Here is a 16,155-nt window from a genome sequence, read left to right as displayed (position 1 = left end):
AGCAGAGGAGCAATGGGGAGTGTGGAGGCCGCCCGATCGCTAAAAAACCGCCCTCTCTCATCTCGCTGAATCCACACTCAGTGGATAAGTCAGGAATTGTGCTTTCCTAGTGACAAGGCCATAGGGACACCCTCCCATGTACCCCCCTCCCCTGGACTAGATACTGAAGCCTAAGGGCGCTGTGGATGTTTAAACTCACCATTCTGCACCGATTCCAGAGCCTGCCTGTAGGGTGATCTCCCCTGACATCCACCCTTTCCTGCCCCTTTCCTCCAAGAAGCTTGCCTTGATTGCCTAATTGCACTCTTCCTGCCCTCTCTGGCTGCCCAGCTCTCAGGGCCTCTGCTCTATTCACTGAGAGTTCTGTCTGTGTCTTTGTGTCTTGTCTCCCTCCTGGGGCCTCAGGAAGGAAAGGCCTATGTCTCCTTCCTCAGCCTCCTGTATCTATGGGATGTCTCCAGATGCAGCCTCCTGTATCTATGGGATGTCTCCTGGGCCTCTAGTTCAGCAAGACCTGCCCAAATCTTGCAGGGGGCTAGGAGATGAGGGGGAGAATCAGGGTTGAGGCCAAAGCCTTTGACCCAGAGAGGGTGAAAAGGACAGGAAGACTGCAGGCATCCCTGTGTGGATCAGGGTTTTGAAGTACTGTTTGCAGTTCCATGGCTCTGGAAGAAGAGAAGACTCTAAAGCTAACTCTGCCATAGCTGCAGAGGAGGTCCCTGCTTGGACACAGGTCCCCAGGGGGCCACAGGGCTCTGACACCCACCCTCCCCTGTGCTGCCCTCCAGCCTCCCTGGAGGTAGAGCTGAAAGGGTGAAGCTGAAGAGGCAGGTGTAGGTCACTGGCTATGTGGATTCTGATGCTCTGTGCCTTTGCCCAGGCCACTCTCCCTGCTTGCAGAGAGCCCTTTCCCTCTCTTCAGCCTGGAAGATACTCTCAGGATAGTGGTCACCTCCTCCCGGAAGCCTTGCCTGATTTCCTGGGGATGGAGTTAGTTTCTCTGGCTCCCTCTCCCCACTCATTATCTTAGACCCACTTTCCATCCCATTTTGCTGCCTGTCTTCTCTCCTGCGATAGGACAGGTGGGATGGGAGCATACAGTGGCTACCCGGAGCTTCGGCTCACTGTGTGGGTGGGGAGTGGGAGGATGTGTCTGTGCGCTGCTGTCTGTGATCCCTTATCTATTGGTCTGCCTGGGAGAGCTGTAGTCAGTTTAAGGTGGATGGAAGAGAGACCTGGTATGAATTAGGCATGACCACAGACAATTTTTGCCCAGCTTGTCATGTCTCATTGACCATCAGTGACATGGGTCCACCTCATGTTCATTTTGAGGAGTGTTGAGCAGTTTAGGGTAATAATATTATTAATAACTATTATTAGTATAATAATTAATATAATAGCAATAATTACCTTTTCCAAAAAGCACTTATTTATGTGCTAGACTCTGAGCTGTTCGTTTTACATATATGATATTACTAGGATATTGATTCGGCTTAAAAAAACAGATAGAATTAACAGTGACTTAAACAGAATGGAAATTTATTTCTCTTACCTGAAATGCAAGTGACATCTGGGGAGCTGGCCTCTCTGCTCCACGAGGGCATCCAAAAGCCCAGGCTCCTCATTTGTGGCTTCCCCATGCCCTCATCTATGTCATTTACAGGACTGAAGACAGCCTGCCATGACCTCATCTGTGTTCCAGCCAGTGGCAAGTGGGGGAAGGGAGAGGGTAGGTGCTCTGGTTACTATGTTGTATAATAAGTTACCCTAAAACTTGGCAGCCTCCAACAACCATTGTATGTCACTCATGATTTTGTGGGTCAGGACCAGGAAGCGCTCACCTCAGCAGTTCTCGCTTTGAGTCTCACATGCGGATACCATCAGAGGCTGGCAGATCTGCAGTTATCTAAATGATCCACCGGGCTGATGCCTGAGGAGTCTCACTCCCATGCTGGTGCCGGCTGTTGAGTTCAGCCGGGGCTGTTGACTGTCGTACCTACAAATGGGCTCTCCAGCATGATATTCTTGGGGTAGTTGGACTTACATTGTAGCTGGCTTCCCGCTTATTTCCAGAGAATTGGATGAAGATGGCATTGCTATTTAGTTTGCTAGGGCTACTGTAGCAGGACGAGTCGCAGACAAAACTCCTGAGACACCGGATTAAAGAAAGAAGAGGTTTTTTATTCGGCCGGGAGCATCAGCAGACTCGCATCTTAAGAGCCGAGCTCCCCAAAAAAGAAATTCCTAGCCCTTCGAAGGGCTTACAACTCTAAGGGGTCTACGTGAAAGAGTCATCATAGATCAAGTAAGCGTGAGGAATGTGACTGTGGGCTACCTACATCAGCTAACAGTACAAAAAGTTTTACAGTGCTTTCTCACACAATGTCTGGAATTTACAGATAACACCAGTAGTTTTGGTCAGGGGTTAATATTATTATCATTTTAACCACCAGGGCCAGGTGGTGGCGCCAAGGTCGTCTAGCTATTTATCTTTCTTCTGTTTCTTTCCAACTTTTTGCTTTCTCCCTTTTCTCCTGTCTTATAAACTAGGGAAAAGGGGAGGTTGGGGAGAAACTGGGAAGGACAACAGGAGAAGTGGTGGTCTCGTACCATATTCCCCCCCTTTGAGAATTTTCACTTTTTAGTGGGAGTTCTCACTCTCATCCTCACTTTCTGAGTCTCTTTGCGAGATAGAGCGATAGTGATTCATATAATACACGTGTGCTGAAGTTTTTTGATGAACCAAAGTAGCAACAAAACATTTTATCATTTGAAAAAGCAAGGGTAATACACAGGGGAGCAGCAAGCAAGTTCCTATTACTAGCACTACACCTACAATGAGGGTTTTTAATCCTCCTGTAGCTGGAAACCATTTTCCAAAGAAAGACTCAGGATCAAACTCGTGCCAAACCTGTACAGACACATGTGCCACCTTTGTCATGTCCCTGACTATGTTTTCAACCACCTGTCCTTGATCATCTATTTGTAGGCAGCAACTGGTTAAGTTAAATTTTTCACAAACTCCTCCTTCAGCTGCTAGCAAGTAGTCCAAGGCCAGCCTATTCTGAGAGATAGCATTCCTCATTTGGGTTTCCTGCCAAGCTAAAACAGTCAAATTTCATTATAATTATTTCTAAGATGGCCTGCAACCATATGATCTGATTGAGCATGTAGATGGGGGTTCAGTATCCCCATGAGCTGTCTTGTGCCCATGTGGCAGGCCCATAATACTGTATGATCCTTTCAGGGGGCCACTCATTATCTTTCCAGTTTCCTATAACTATGCCTCTCTTGGGAGGCATAGACAGGGAAACCTAGGAGCTCACCCGTTTTTATGGGTAATAAGAAAAAGGACGGCTTAATAGTGCCAATAACACAACTGCCTGCCCATTTATTAGGTAACCGAATGTAGGCTCCGTGCCCTCATATCCAGTATAGTCCAGCGGGAGCTGCCCAGTCCTGATGAGATTCTGGATGAGCCCAGGCAGTTTTTAATTTAGAAAATTTACTAAATGGGTTCTTTTCAGTGTAGTTTAGGCCCCACCAAGTAATTGGCTTTGTTGTGCTGTTGTACAACTTCTGTCCTATGCAATTAAGCTTTCTTACAGGGATGATAAAGACTTTCCCTTCTCTAGCTATACAGTATTGTCCAATAATTGAGGTTTTTAGGACCCAGAAGTTGCTAGCTTGGGCCTTCTGAACTGGAATTACATCAGGAGCTGGATCAGTAGGCACCAACTCTCGGGCTTCCCAAGGCCATCGGTCTCCGATAGTGGTTCCCCCGCATACATAACAAGAAGTAACATTAAGGGAATGAGCTACATTTTCTGCTAATTGGATAAACAAATTTTTTGTCTTTTTCGGAAGTTCTGATGCTGGCAGATTCAGCTCCTCATAAAAGGTTTGAAATACTGGCTTGGGAGAGCGCTTGTGGACCTCCCCTCTAATTAAAATGGCAACTTGGGGGTTTAACCCTGTCCCATCAATCCCCAGGGTTCCACGTTCTCCCTTTTTCTAATGGGGATCTAGGGGATTGGTAATTATTAGTTCTAATGGGTTACAGTGACCGGCAGCACAGGAAGGGTTGGCTTCCCCCTTCTGAAGATGAACCGGGTCTTTTTTGCTCTTTTTCCAAGTAGCCCAAATAACACATGGCCAAAAGGCACAATTTTCACAAACCCCTGACTCATGACAAACATATTTATTTTCTACTCTGTAGCTCCTTTCCCAGTTAAGAGAACCACATCCTGTTCCTAGCTTGTTACTATTAATGGCTGCACAAGCATCAAATCTTAAAATTATTTGTTTGGGGATTCCTTTTTCTTCTGTTCTAGTTATTATTTTACTTGTGTCACCTAGGAAAAGGCTAGTTCTTAATCTTGTTTCAAAAATGGTGGTTGCAGGGGGCTCAGATGGGTTATAACACACATCAGGTCGGTCATTTCCCGGGCTACATACCTTGTACTGAGTGGCATTATACAAACAAGTTTCTTTTAACATTCCCATATATTCATAAGAACTATAGAACAGAAAGATTGTTTTAATTGGCTGTCCTACCTCAGTGACCTGATGAATACACTGGGAACAGTCCCCAGTTTGAGTAAGGTCAGTTGAAGCCCTTACTGTGTAAGTCCAGAATTTAAGAAAAATGAATCCCACGATGGGCTTCCTCATGCTTCGGCCGTGCATGGACCAGTCAGCTTCCGGGTGTGACTGGAGCAGGGCTCGTCGTCTTCTTCAGGGTCACTCTGCAAGGGTCATCTGGGCTTGGTCTTGCCTCCCAGGTTTCAGGCGCTGCAGGTTTTACACGGCTGTGGTGGATCCAGGCTGGGATTCCCTCTACCTTCACAGTGGTGGGAGTGGTCAGGACGACAGTCTGGGGTCTTTCCACCGTGGGCACAAAGAAGTTACGTTCCAGTCCTTGATCCACACTCAATTACCTGGGGAGAAAGGGTGAACTGGGGAGAATAAGCTAACAGGGCATCTCTCATTTACCCAGGCTGAGATTGTTTGTGTAATTTTTCCTAAAGCCTGTAGCTGTCGCTGTAACTCAATTTCACCTAACTCTCGGAGAGTGCCTGGAAGTCCCTGCAATATGGGAGGGGGCTATGATACAATATTTCATAAGGGGAATATCCTGTTCTTTTAGAAGGGGTACCTCTAATTTTAAATAATACCATAGGGAGAGCCTGTATCCATTTTAATCCTGTTTCCTGACATACTTTCCCTAAACTATTTTTGATAGTCCGATTCATCCACTCCACCTTTCTGGAACTCTGAGGCCGGTAGGCAGCATGCAGTTTCCATGTGATCCCCAATACCTTTGCCCTCTTCTGTACCAAGTCAGCCACAAATGCCGGCCCGTTATCTGAGCCGATCCGTAAGGGCAGTCCAAATCTAGGAATAGGATCTCGAAGAAGCACACAGGTTACTTCACGAGCTTTCTCAGTTTGTGTTGGATAAGCCTCCACCCACCAGAGTAGGTACACACAAGAACTAGTAAATACTTGTTACCTCCACACTTTGGCATCTCTGTGAAGTCCACCTGGACATCTTCAAAGGGGGCTGCTCCATAAGCTTGTATGACGGGCGGAACAGCTGGACCTTGCTTCGCATTATGCTTTGGGCAGGTAACACACCGCTGCGTCACCGTTTTGGCAAGGGCTGACAAATGCAAGATGTAGAAATACCGGCCTAACAACTTTTCAAGTGATTCCTGACCTAGGTGGGTGGTTTCATGCACAGCCAGTACAACTGCGGCTCCTAGCAGCTGTGGCACAGCTACTCTCCCATCCGGTAACCGAATCCATCCTTCCTCCATCACTTGTCCTCCCTCTGCCTGGAGAAAGTCCTTTTCTTCTTTAGAATAAGTAGGTAAAAGATCAGGTGCTTGAGGGAGCAGGGGTGCTGTGACTGATGCCCGGAATGGGGCAGATGCTGCTTTTCGAGCCTCTAAGTCAGCGTGGGAATTCCGCAAACCCACCAAGGTGGAAGCTCGCTGGTGTCCTCTGCAATGCATAACGGCCACCTTGTGTGGTTTCCATACTGCTTCTAATAATTGCAAGATTTCTTGTTGATATTTTATGTCCTTTCCCCCAGAGTTCAATAGGCGCTTTTCTTTATATAATGCTCCATGCACTTGAAGGGTTAAAAAGGCATACTGAGAGTCAGTGTAAATGTTGACAGTCTTACCTTCACTGAGTTCTAAGGCCTGAATGAAAGCAATGAGTTCAGCTTTCTGGGCTGAAGTGCCCTGGGGCAACGATCTGGCTTCAACAACAGTGTCCAGGGTTACCACCGCATACCCTGCAAATCTCTCTCCTTGTGGGTTGATGAAGCTGCTCCCATCCACGTATAGTTCCCAGTCTACTGATGCCCAAGGCTGGTCCCAGAGGTCAGGTCTGCTAGAGTAAACTGAGTCCAATACTTCTACACAATCATGCTTGACAGGGCTCTCTGATACCGGGAGCAAGGTAGTGGGGTTCAGGGTGTTACAAACTTCAATGGTTATACGGGGATTTTCACAGAGCAAACTTTGGTACTTGGTGAGTCTAGCATTCGCTAGCTAATGATGTCCTTTAGTATTCATTAAAGTCACCACAGCATGGGGGGCCTTTATGTTCAGGTTTTGCCCAAGAGTCAGCTTATCTGCTTCTTGTACTAGCAGGGCAGTTGGTGCCAAGGCCCTCAAACATGGGGGTCATCCTTTAGCAACCCCGTCTAGTTGTTTAGAGAGGTAGGCCACCGGCCTCGGCCAGGGCCCCACAGTTTGGGTTAAAACTCCAACTGCCATCTTTTCTCTCTCTGACACATACAATGTAAAAAGCTTTGTCAGATCGGATAGCCCCAGGGCTGGGGCTGACATAAGTTTTTCCTTTAACTCATGAAAGGCTTGCTGTTGCTGGGATCCCCATTCAAAAGGTCCCGGTCCCCCCCCCCCACTTTGTGACCTCACACAAAGGCTTAGCTAATACTGCAAAGTTTGGGATCCACAGTCTGCAAAACCCCGCAGCTCCTAAGAATTCTCTCACCTGCCTTCTGGTCTTAGGCTCCGGTAGATTGCAAATGACCTGCTTTCTTCCTGATCCCAGGCTGCGCTCCCCCTGTCGGATAGTAAATCCCAAGTAACGTACGTGCTGTTGGCAGATCTGAGCTTTTTTCTTGGACACCTTATACCCACAGTCCTCCAGGTGCCGGAGTAGACTGTCTGTTCCCTTGGCGCACCCGACTGCCGTGGGGTGTCCCAGCAAAAGATCAACATACTGGAGCAACACACAGCCTAGGTCTCTGGTGGGAAACTTCTGGTGGTCTCGAGCCAACACCTCCCCAAAGGTGGTGGGGGAGTTCTTGAACCCTTGGGGAACCCGGGTCCAAGTGTACTAAGTAGTGACACCTGACTCCGGATCTTCCCACTGAAAGGCAAATAGCTTCTGACTCTCAGGGGCTAATCTGATGCTAAAGAAAGCATCTTTCAGGTCCAAGCAGGTGAAGCAGCTGTCCTCAGCTGGCAGCAACCCCAACAATGTGTACGGGTTAGGTACTGTTAGATGTAAAGTCACTGTAGCTTGATTAACCAAGCGCAAATCCTGTACCGGCCTGTAGTCCTTGGTCCCAGGCTTGGGAACAGGCAGGAGGGGAGTGTTCCATGGAGACTGACAAGGAACTTTAATTCCAAAGGTTCTTAGGCACTTGAGATGGACCTGGATACCTTCAAGAGCTTCTCTGGGGACCGGGTACTGTTTTTGCCTAACCGGCTGGTCCCCAGGCTTAACTTCTATAAGTATGGGGGCTTGGTTGACTGCCAACCCTGGAGGGTTGTCTTCCGGCCACACTCTTGGCCACCACTTAGCCAGAGCTGGTCTTATCTCTTGGCTCAACTCAGTTAAGGAAAGTCTCCATTCCTCCTCTCGGGGGACCGTAAGGGTCATAATGACTCCCGTTCTGGGTAACTTTAGCAGCAAAGAGCCATGCTCTGTAAAAGAGATAGTGGATCTCAGCTTGCTAAGCAAGTCCCTTCCCAACAAGGGCAAGGGACAGTCAGGCATGTACAAAAACTGATGAATGACTTTATGTCCTCCTACAGTACAAGTCCGGGGCAAGCAGAAAGCTTGTTTTGCTGAAACTCCCGTGGCTCCGATTATGTCAATAGTCTTTTTGGATAAGGGGGCGACCGGGGCGGTTACTACCGAATGTTCAGCACCGGTATCTACAAGAAAATCAATGTCTTTACCCCCAACTGTCATCCTGACCATAGGCTCTTTGGGGGCCCTTGAGCCCAGTCCCCCTCAGTCCAATAACCCTTCTGCCAGGTTGAGCAGGGCCCCTTCCTCCTTGTCTGGTGCCTCCTGCTCCAAGTCACCTTGTTTTCCTTTTAGCTGAGAGCACTTGTTCTTCCAATGTCCTATTTCTTTACAATAAGCACATTGATTACGCTGCAAGCTCTGACAGCCAGGCTGAGTTTCTTTCCCGGGGCCCCCCTTCCCTTGCCTCTCTGGGGGGTCCCCTCTGATTGCTGCAGCTAACAGATCAGCGTTTCGCTGGGCCTGACGTTCATTCTCTTTCTGGTTTTCCTTACGGCTTACTGCATCCCTGTTTACAAACACCTGGTTAGCTATTTCTAATAACTGTGATGTGTTCATCCTTGCAAACCCAGCCTGTTTCTGCAGTTTTCTTCTAATGTCTTCTGTGCTTTGAATAACTAAAGCCATGTTAATCATGCACTGATTTTCAGGGCTATTGGGATCAAAGGGAGTATACATACGATAGGCCTCACACAGTCTCTCGTAGAATTGTGCTGGACTTTCTTCTTTTCCCTGAATGACCTCAGAGACCTTGTTAATGTTTGTGGCCTTCTGGGCTCCCCTCTTTAATGCTTCCGACAGAGCTTCCCTGTATCGGTTTAGCCTTTGCATATCCTGTCTTTCATTTGGGTCCCACTGGGGGTAGGTTCCCAGTAACTGGGTCCTTACATCCTCTTGGGGGTTTTGGTAATCAGTCGGTGCATGTTCCTCTAGCCACTTAGTTGCTGCTTGGAGCACTCTCCGCCTTTCATCTGTGTTAAAGAGGAACATGAGCAACTGGTGGCAATCAGCCCTAGTGGGATTATGGGTCTGGATAACAGTTTGGAGCAAATCAATTAGAGCTTGTGGCTTTTCAGTATAGGACGGGGTATTGCTTTTCCAGTTGAGAAGGTGGGCAGAGGTGAAGGGCTGGTACCCAAAAACACGCCTCTCCACCACGTGACCATCCTCATCTATTCCAGTATACTGCTGCTCTCTCAGGGGCATTTGTATCCCAGTTTTGTGTCTTAAATGAGCTGCCAAGAGAGGGGTTTCTCCCGAGGCTTCACCTCCTCTCTTGTCTACTCTGGGTGGCCTAGGGATATGTTTGTCTTGCGGAGGTACAAGCACTGTGGAATCAAAAGTGGGGAGCCTCTCTCCCTGGTAAGGGGAGGGCACCACTGGGATCACTGGTGCCATCTCCTGCAATGTATCTTCTGATGTTGGGTTGAACAGAACTTTAGGAGTTGGTTTCCCTCAAACGGTGGAGCGGGATCCTTCCTTGGCTATCTGTCCCTTTGCTACTAGCACTGCTGCTGCCTGCCCTCTTAGCCACTGTGGGGGGTCTAGCACCAGCTGTAACCAAGTGTCTATGCATGGGAACTGGTCTGAGTGTCCTGACTTACCAGTTACCTTGTGCCATACCTTAGAAACAAGGGACCTGTCCAGGCTTCCTTCTAATGGCCAACCCACTTCTAATGTTGGCCAATCTATTTCACACAAAGTTCTAAGTTTCCCTGGTGTCATAGTAATCCCATAGTGTCCATTAAATCCCTTCTTAAAATTTTTCAACACAGTTCCTAGCGGAGTAGGCTTACTTTGTGTCTGACCCGTGTTTCCTCGAGACAAAACACCAAGCTTACACCACACACACATCACAGAACAAAGAACAGGTAAAAAGGGCACACACACACTTTTTCAGTTTACACCAAACCAGAATCAAAACCAAAATCCGAGTATCCAGAAGTCCAAGCCAGGTCAAAACCAAAACCAAAATATCAAGCAATTCAAGTCAAGTCAAAAACAAAAACCAAAGTGCCGGTACAGGCACGCCATGGGTGATCAGGCCACGCTTCCACTCAGATGGAGTGGGCAAGTTCCGAAGACCAGTCTTACCAAGTTTCAAATGTCCAGACTCCAAGTGCCCATTCCTTCCCGGTGTTCAGCCACTGCGTTGATCCTCCACGGGGGCCTGCCACGCACTGCTCTGATGAGGCGTTCCACCGGGGCAATTGCCTACCCGGGAGTGGTCTCAGGATCCGCGTCACTCAAGCTGGCCAGAGTCCCCCACAGGGATGCTCCACAGGGCAGGCCTAAGCCACCTAAGGGGCTGCCTCGACCCTCCGTCCATCAATTACCTCGCTTCCCAGTCAGGGAACCAAGAAATGTAGCAGGATGAGTCGCAGACAAAACTCCTCAGACACTGGATTAAAGAAGGAAGAGGTTTTTATTCGGCCGGGAGCATCAGCAGAGTCGCATCTTAAGAGCCGAGCTCCCCAAAAAAGAAATTCCTAGCCCTTTGAAGGGCTTACAACTCTAAGGGGTCTACCTGAAAGAGTCATCATAGATCAAGTAAGCGTGAGGAACGTGACTGGGGGCTACCTACATCAGCTAACAGTACAAAAAGTTTTACAGTGCTTTCTCATATAATGTCTGGAATTTACAGATAACACCAGTAGTTTTGGTCAGGGGTTAATATTATTATTATTTTAACCACCAGGGCCAGGTGGTGGCGCCAAGGTCATCTAGCTATTTATCTTTCTTCTGTTTCTTTCCAACTTTTTGCTTTCTCCCTTTTCTCCTGTCTTATAAACTAGGGAAAAGGGGAGGTTGGGGAGAAACTGGGAAGGACAACAGGAGAAGTGGTGGTCTCATACCATACTGCCATAATAAAGAGTCACAGACTGGGTGTTTAAACGACAGTTCTGGAGGCTAGCAGTCTGAAATGAAGGTGTTGGCAGGGTTGATTCCTTCTGATCTGTTCCAGGCCTCTCTCCTTGCCTTGAAGATGGGTGTCTGAGCTGTGTTTCTTCACATCGTCTTCCCTCTATGCATGTCTGTTTCTGTGCCCAAATTACCCTTTTTATAAGACCAGTCCTACGGGATTAGGGTCTCACACACTGTAGTATGACCTAATCTTAACTAATTAGATCCACGATGATTCTCTTTCTAAATAAGGTCACATTCGGAGGCAGCAGGAATTAAGACTGCATCGTATGAATTTGGCGGGGGGTGGGGACATGCAATTTAACTCATAACAATTGCTTTCCGTGACCCAGCCTCAGAAGTCACATGGCATCCTACCCCATACTCTGTTAGTCAAAGCAGTCACAAGTGCACACATATTCAAGAAGAGAGGACATAGACCCCACTGTAGAATCACACATGAGATAGGAGATATTTTTGTGGTCATCTTTGAAAAATATAATCTGCCACAGGCAGACACACCCATTCCTAAAAACAGAATGGCAAAAATCACTTTAACTCTCAGCCCATTGGTTAAAACCTAGTCTCATGGCCCCACTTAGCTGCAAGGACAACCTACGAGACATCTTTAGCTGAGTGTCTGTGGGCCCATCGCAAGCTCTTTGTTTTTAAAAATATTTTTATTTATAAATGGATTTTTTTTTTGTTATATAACAAACCTACATATGTACCATCTCAAGCTCTTTGATGATGAAAGGAGAATGTGGATATTTGGGCACCTAGCATTATCTGCTAGAAACATGATATCCTTTGGATGTCATCTAGAAATCACTGGGTCCTATCTCTTCATTGAACCAATGGGAATCCCAAGGCCAAGAGGGAGAGAGGCTTGCAGGAACCCATAGAGTGAGGGACAGAGGTAAGAGTTCTCATCCCAAAGCAGTTCTGATTCTACTAAACATGAAATCTAAACTATTTCCTGGAAACTCCAGGCATTTCATAACACCCCTTCCTCCTCCTCCTGCAATTCCTCAGTGTGTGCCCCTAAAGTGCTCAGCCCCACTGCCACAGCCCCACTTCTGTGAAATAGCATTTCCCCCTGCCCCAACCTTCAAGGCCACTTCAGGCCTCATTCCCTCCAGGAACCTTCCTGCCCTGCCCTCCCTGTTCACCTCCCCAACACTGTATTTTGTAGCTTGGTGTAGTCTCTATTTCAGCAAGAAAGAAGCCGTCCTCTTTGAGAACAATTTGGAGTGGCAATGATAGGATTTGCTGTTGCGGACACTGGACACAGGAAAGGAGAAATATCTAACTCTCCCTGTGTGTCTTCAGGAGGCCCTGGAGGCACATGGAGTTCCCAGGGCAGAGAGAAGTGGAGGCAGAGCCCAGGCTCCAAATTAGTGGAGTGAGCCCCCACTGGGTCCTGAGTTGGCTCAGAGTGGGTGAGACAAGGTGCTCAAGGTATGCGTGTGGGTGTCACAGCTATCCCCAGAGCAAAGGTTTCTCTAGGGCATAGGTCCTGGCATCTGGGGACAGCTACCCCCCAATTTACCCCCGTCCTCTGCTGCTGCCATTCAATTTTGGAATAAGACATTGGCCTAAGGGCTGGGCCAGGCTCTGGCCAGTGGCAGAGGTCGGGGGCGGAAGGGTGGTGTCTGGAAACAGGGATAAAGCCAGGCTGGAACCATGCGGACCTGGGTTTAGTCTTGACCCTTCCTGACTCCCATGTGACCTTAGACAGCCTCAGCTACCTCACTGGGCCTTGGTTTTCTCATCTGATAAGAGCAAAGAGTAATTCCTGCCTCCCTCACAAGGTAGCAAAGAGGCATTTGTAAAATGACCTGTGAGGAAGGTTCTGAAGTGCACCCTTAGGTGAGGGACGGCTGCCAGCTTGCTGGAGGGCCACCGCCAGCTTCTTCCCTTTCTGAACTTTCGTGTCCTTGCTTTCAAAAAAAGCCATCCTGGCCAGATGCAGTGGCTCACGGCTGTAATCCCAGCACTTTGGGAGGCCAAGGTGGGCAGATCACCTGAGGTCAGGAGTTCGAAACCAGCCTGGCCAAAATGGCAAAACCCTGTCTCTACTAAAAATACAAAAGTTAGCCAGGCATGGTGGCGGGCACCTGTAATCCCAGGTACTCGGGAGGCTGAGACAGGAGAATCACTGGAACCCGGGAGGCAGAGTTTACAGTGAGCTGAGATTGTGCCACTGCACTCCAGCCTGGTTGACAGAGTGAGACTCTATCTCAAAAAAGAAAAAAATCCCAAAACAAAAAACCGTCTTGGCTGGGTGCAGTGGCTCACTCTTGAATTCCAGCACTTTGGGATGCCGAGGCGGATGGATCACTTGAGCCCGTCTCTACACAAAATTAAAAAAAAAAATTTGGCTGGCTGTGGTGACACACACCTGTGGTCCCAGCTACTTGGGAAGCTGAGATGGGAGGATCCCTTGAGCCATGAGGCAGAGGCTATAGTGAACATGATCATGCCACTGCACTCCAGCCTGGGTGACAGAGTGAGAGCCTGTCTAAAAAAAAAAAAAAGCAAGCCATCCCCCGGCTCCTCACACAGCTTGAACTTCCTTGCAGAACCTTTGCTTCTTCATCTCCTCCCGCTGCCCCCACCAGGCCCAGAACAGATGTGCAATAAATGACCACTCGATGGTCATTCACTGAAAGCAGTAGAGATTGCAGTTAGACAGCTAAGACCGGGGCTGTGATGGAGGACACAGTGCAGGCCAAACTGCTGCCCTGGGGTCACGTATGTGGGGACCCCATTCCCTTTGCTCCTTTACCTGCCTCGTTCACTCTGTGACCTCAGGTGTTTCTGGGGTGTTCCTCTCCTAGTCTCATAGCACTTACTCCATCCCCGTCACTGCCAGTGGCCATCCTCCTTGTGCCAGAGGGCATGGTGTTGGGCAGGGGAAGAGGCACCACTATCATCTTCATTTAGTGCATCTGCAGGCCATGAATTGGTGATTTCAGATCAGGATCTGTGGCAAGCACTATGGGAGTTACTGAAAAGGGGTTCTGACTCAGATCCCAAAAGAGGGTTCTTAGAGTTCCTGCAAGAAAGAATTCAGAGTGAGTCCACAGAGTAGAGTGAAAGTAAGTTTATTAGAGAAGAAAGGAAACAAGGGCCAGGCGCGGTGGCTCATGCCAGTAATCCCAGCACCTTGGGAGGCCGAGGCAGGAGGATAGTTTGAGCCTGGGCAAAAAACTGAGCCCCCATCTCTACAAAATAAATAAATAAAAGGGAAGTAAAGAAACAGAAGAGGGCCGGGCACAGTGGCCCATGCCTATAATCCCAGCACTTTGGGAGGCCGAGGTGGGTGGATCAGCTGAGGTCAGGAGTTCAAAGCCAGCCTGACCAACATAGAGAAACCCCATCTCTACTATAAATACAAAATTAGCCGGGTGTGGTGGCACATGCCTGTAAACCCAGCTACTCGGGAGGCTGAGGCAGGAGAACTACTTGAATCCAGGAGGTAGAGGTTGCAGTCAGCCAGGATTGCACCACTGCATTCCAGCCTGGGCTGCAAGAGCGAAACTCCATCTCAAAAAAAAAAAAAAAGAAACAAAAGAATGGCTACTCCATAGGCAGAGCAGCCCCCATGGCTGCTGGTTGGCTATTTTTACGGTTATGCCTTGATCATATACTAATAAACAAGGGGTGGGTTACTCATGAGTTTTCCAGGAAAAGGGTGCGGATTTCCCAGAACTGAGGGTCCCGTCTCCTTTTAGACCATGTAAGGTAACTTCCAGATATTGCCATGATATTTGTAAACTGTCTGGCACTGGTGGGAGCATCTCTTAGCATGCTAATATATTATAATTAGCATATAATGATCAGTGAGTCCGGGCGTGCTCACACCTGTAATCCCAGAACTTTGGGAGGTTGAGGTGGGCAGATCACTTGAGGTCAGGAGTTCGAGACCAGCCTGGCCAACATGGTGAAACCCCATCTCTACTGAAAAAAAAAAAAAAAAAAAAGAACAGCAAGGATGATCAGAGGTCACTTTCATCACCCTCTTGTTTTTTGCATGTTTGTACCGGCTTCTTTATCTCATTCTGTTTTATCAGCAGGGTCTTGTGACCTGTATCTTGTGCCAACCTCCTATCTCATCCTGTGACTAAAAATGCCTAACCTCCTGGGAATGCAGCCCAGCAGGTCTCAGCCTCATTTTACCCAGCCCCTGTTCAAATGGACTCGCTCTGGTTCAAACGCCTCAGACAGGAACACATGAAGATGACCGAGCATTGCTGTGTTCTAGACATGGTGACATGGTTAGGCTTTGTGTCCCCACCCAAATTTCATCTTGAATTGCAATTCCCATTGTCCTCATGTGTCAAGGGAGAGACCAGGTGGAGGTCATTGAATCATGGGGGCAGTTTTCCCCATGCTGTTCTCGTGATAGTGAGTGAGTTCTCATGAGATCTGATGATATTATAAGATGCTATTCCCCGCTTCAATCGGCACTTCTCCTTCCTGCCACCTTGTGAGGAAGGTGCCTTGCTTCCCCTACGCCTTCTGCAATGGCTGTACATTTCCGGAGGCCTCCGCAGCCATGCCAAACTGTGAGTCAATTAAACCTCTTTCCTTTATAAAATTACCCAAACTCAGGTAGTTCTTTTTGTTTTTCGTTTTGAGATGGAGGCCCAGGCTGGGGTGCAGTGGCACGCTGTCAGCTCACTGCAACCTTTGCCTCCCAGGTTCAAGCAATTCTCCTGCTTCAGCCACCCCAGTAGCTGGGACTACAGGTCCGAGCCACCACACCTGGCTAATTGTTGTATTTTTAGTAGAGATGGGGTTTCACCATGTTGGCCAGGCTGGTCTCAAACTCCTGACCTCAGGTGATCTGCCCACCTCAGCCTCCCAAAGTGCTGGGATTACAGGTGTGAGCCACCGTGCCCAGCCTCAGGCAGTTTTCTATAGCAGTATGAAAAACGGACTAATACACATGGACATGCAGTATAGAAAGCACATCCACTACCACTTCCTCCTAGATTGTCAACACATCTCTGAGAGGACCCAGAAGAGGAATCTGTTGTTTGCAAAGGAGAAAATGAAAGGTGCAGTTTGGCTGACATTTGTGGAGTACCTGTTATTTCCTAGACACTTAGGTTTATCTCTGCGACAGAACAGAACTATAAGTGGCCCAGGCATCTGAGTC

Source organism: Pan paniscus, chromosome 19 (genome assembly GCF_029289425.2).
Source record: "Pan paniscus chromosome 19, NHGRI_mPanPan1-v2.0_pri, whole genome shotgun sequence".
NCBI lineage: Eukaryota > Metazoa > Chordata > Mammalia > Primates > Hominidae > Pan > Pan paniscus.
This window is presented reverse-complemented; position numbering follows the sequence as displayed.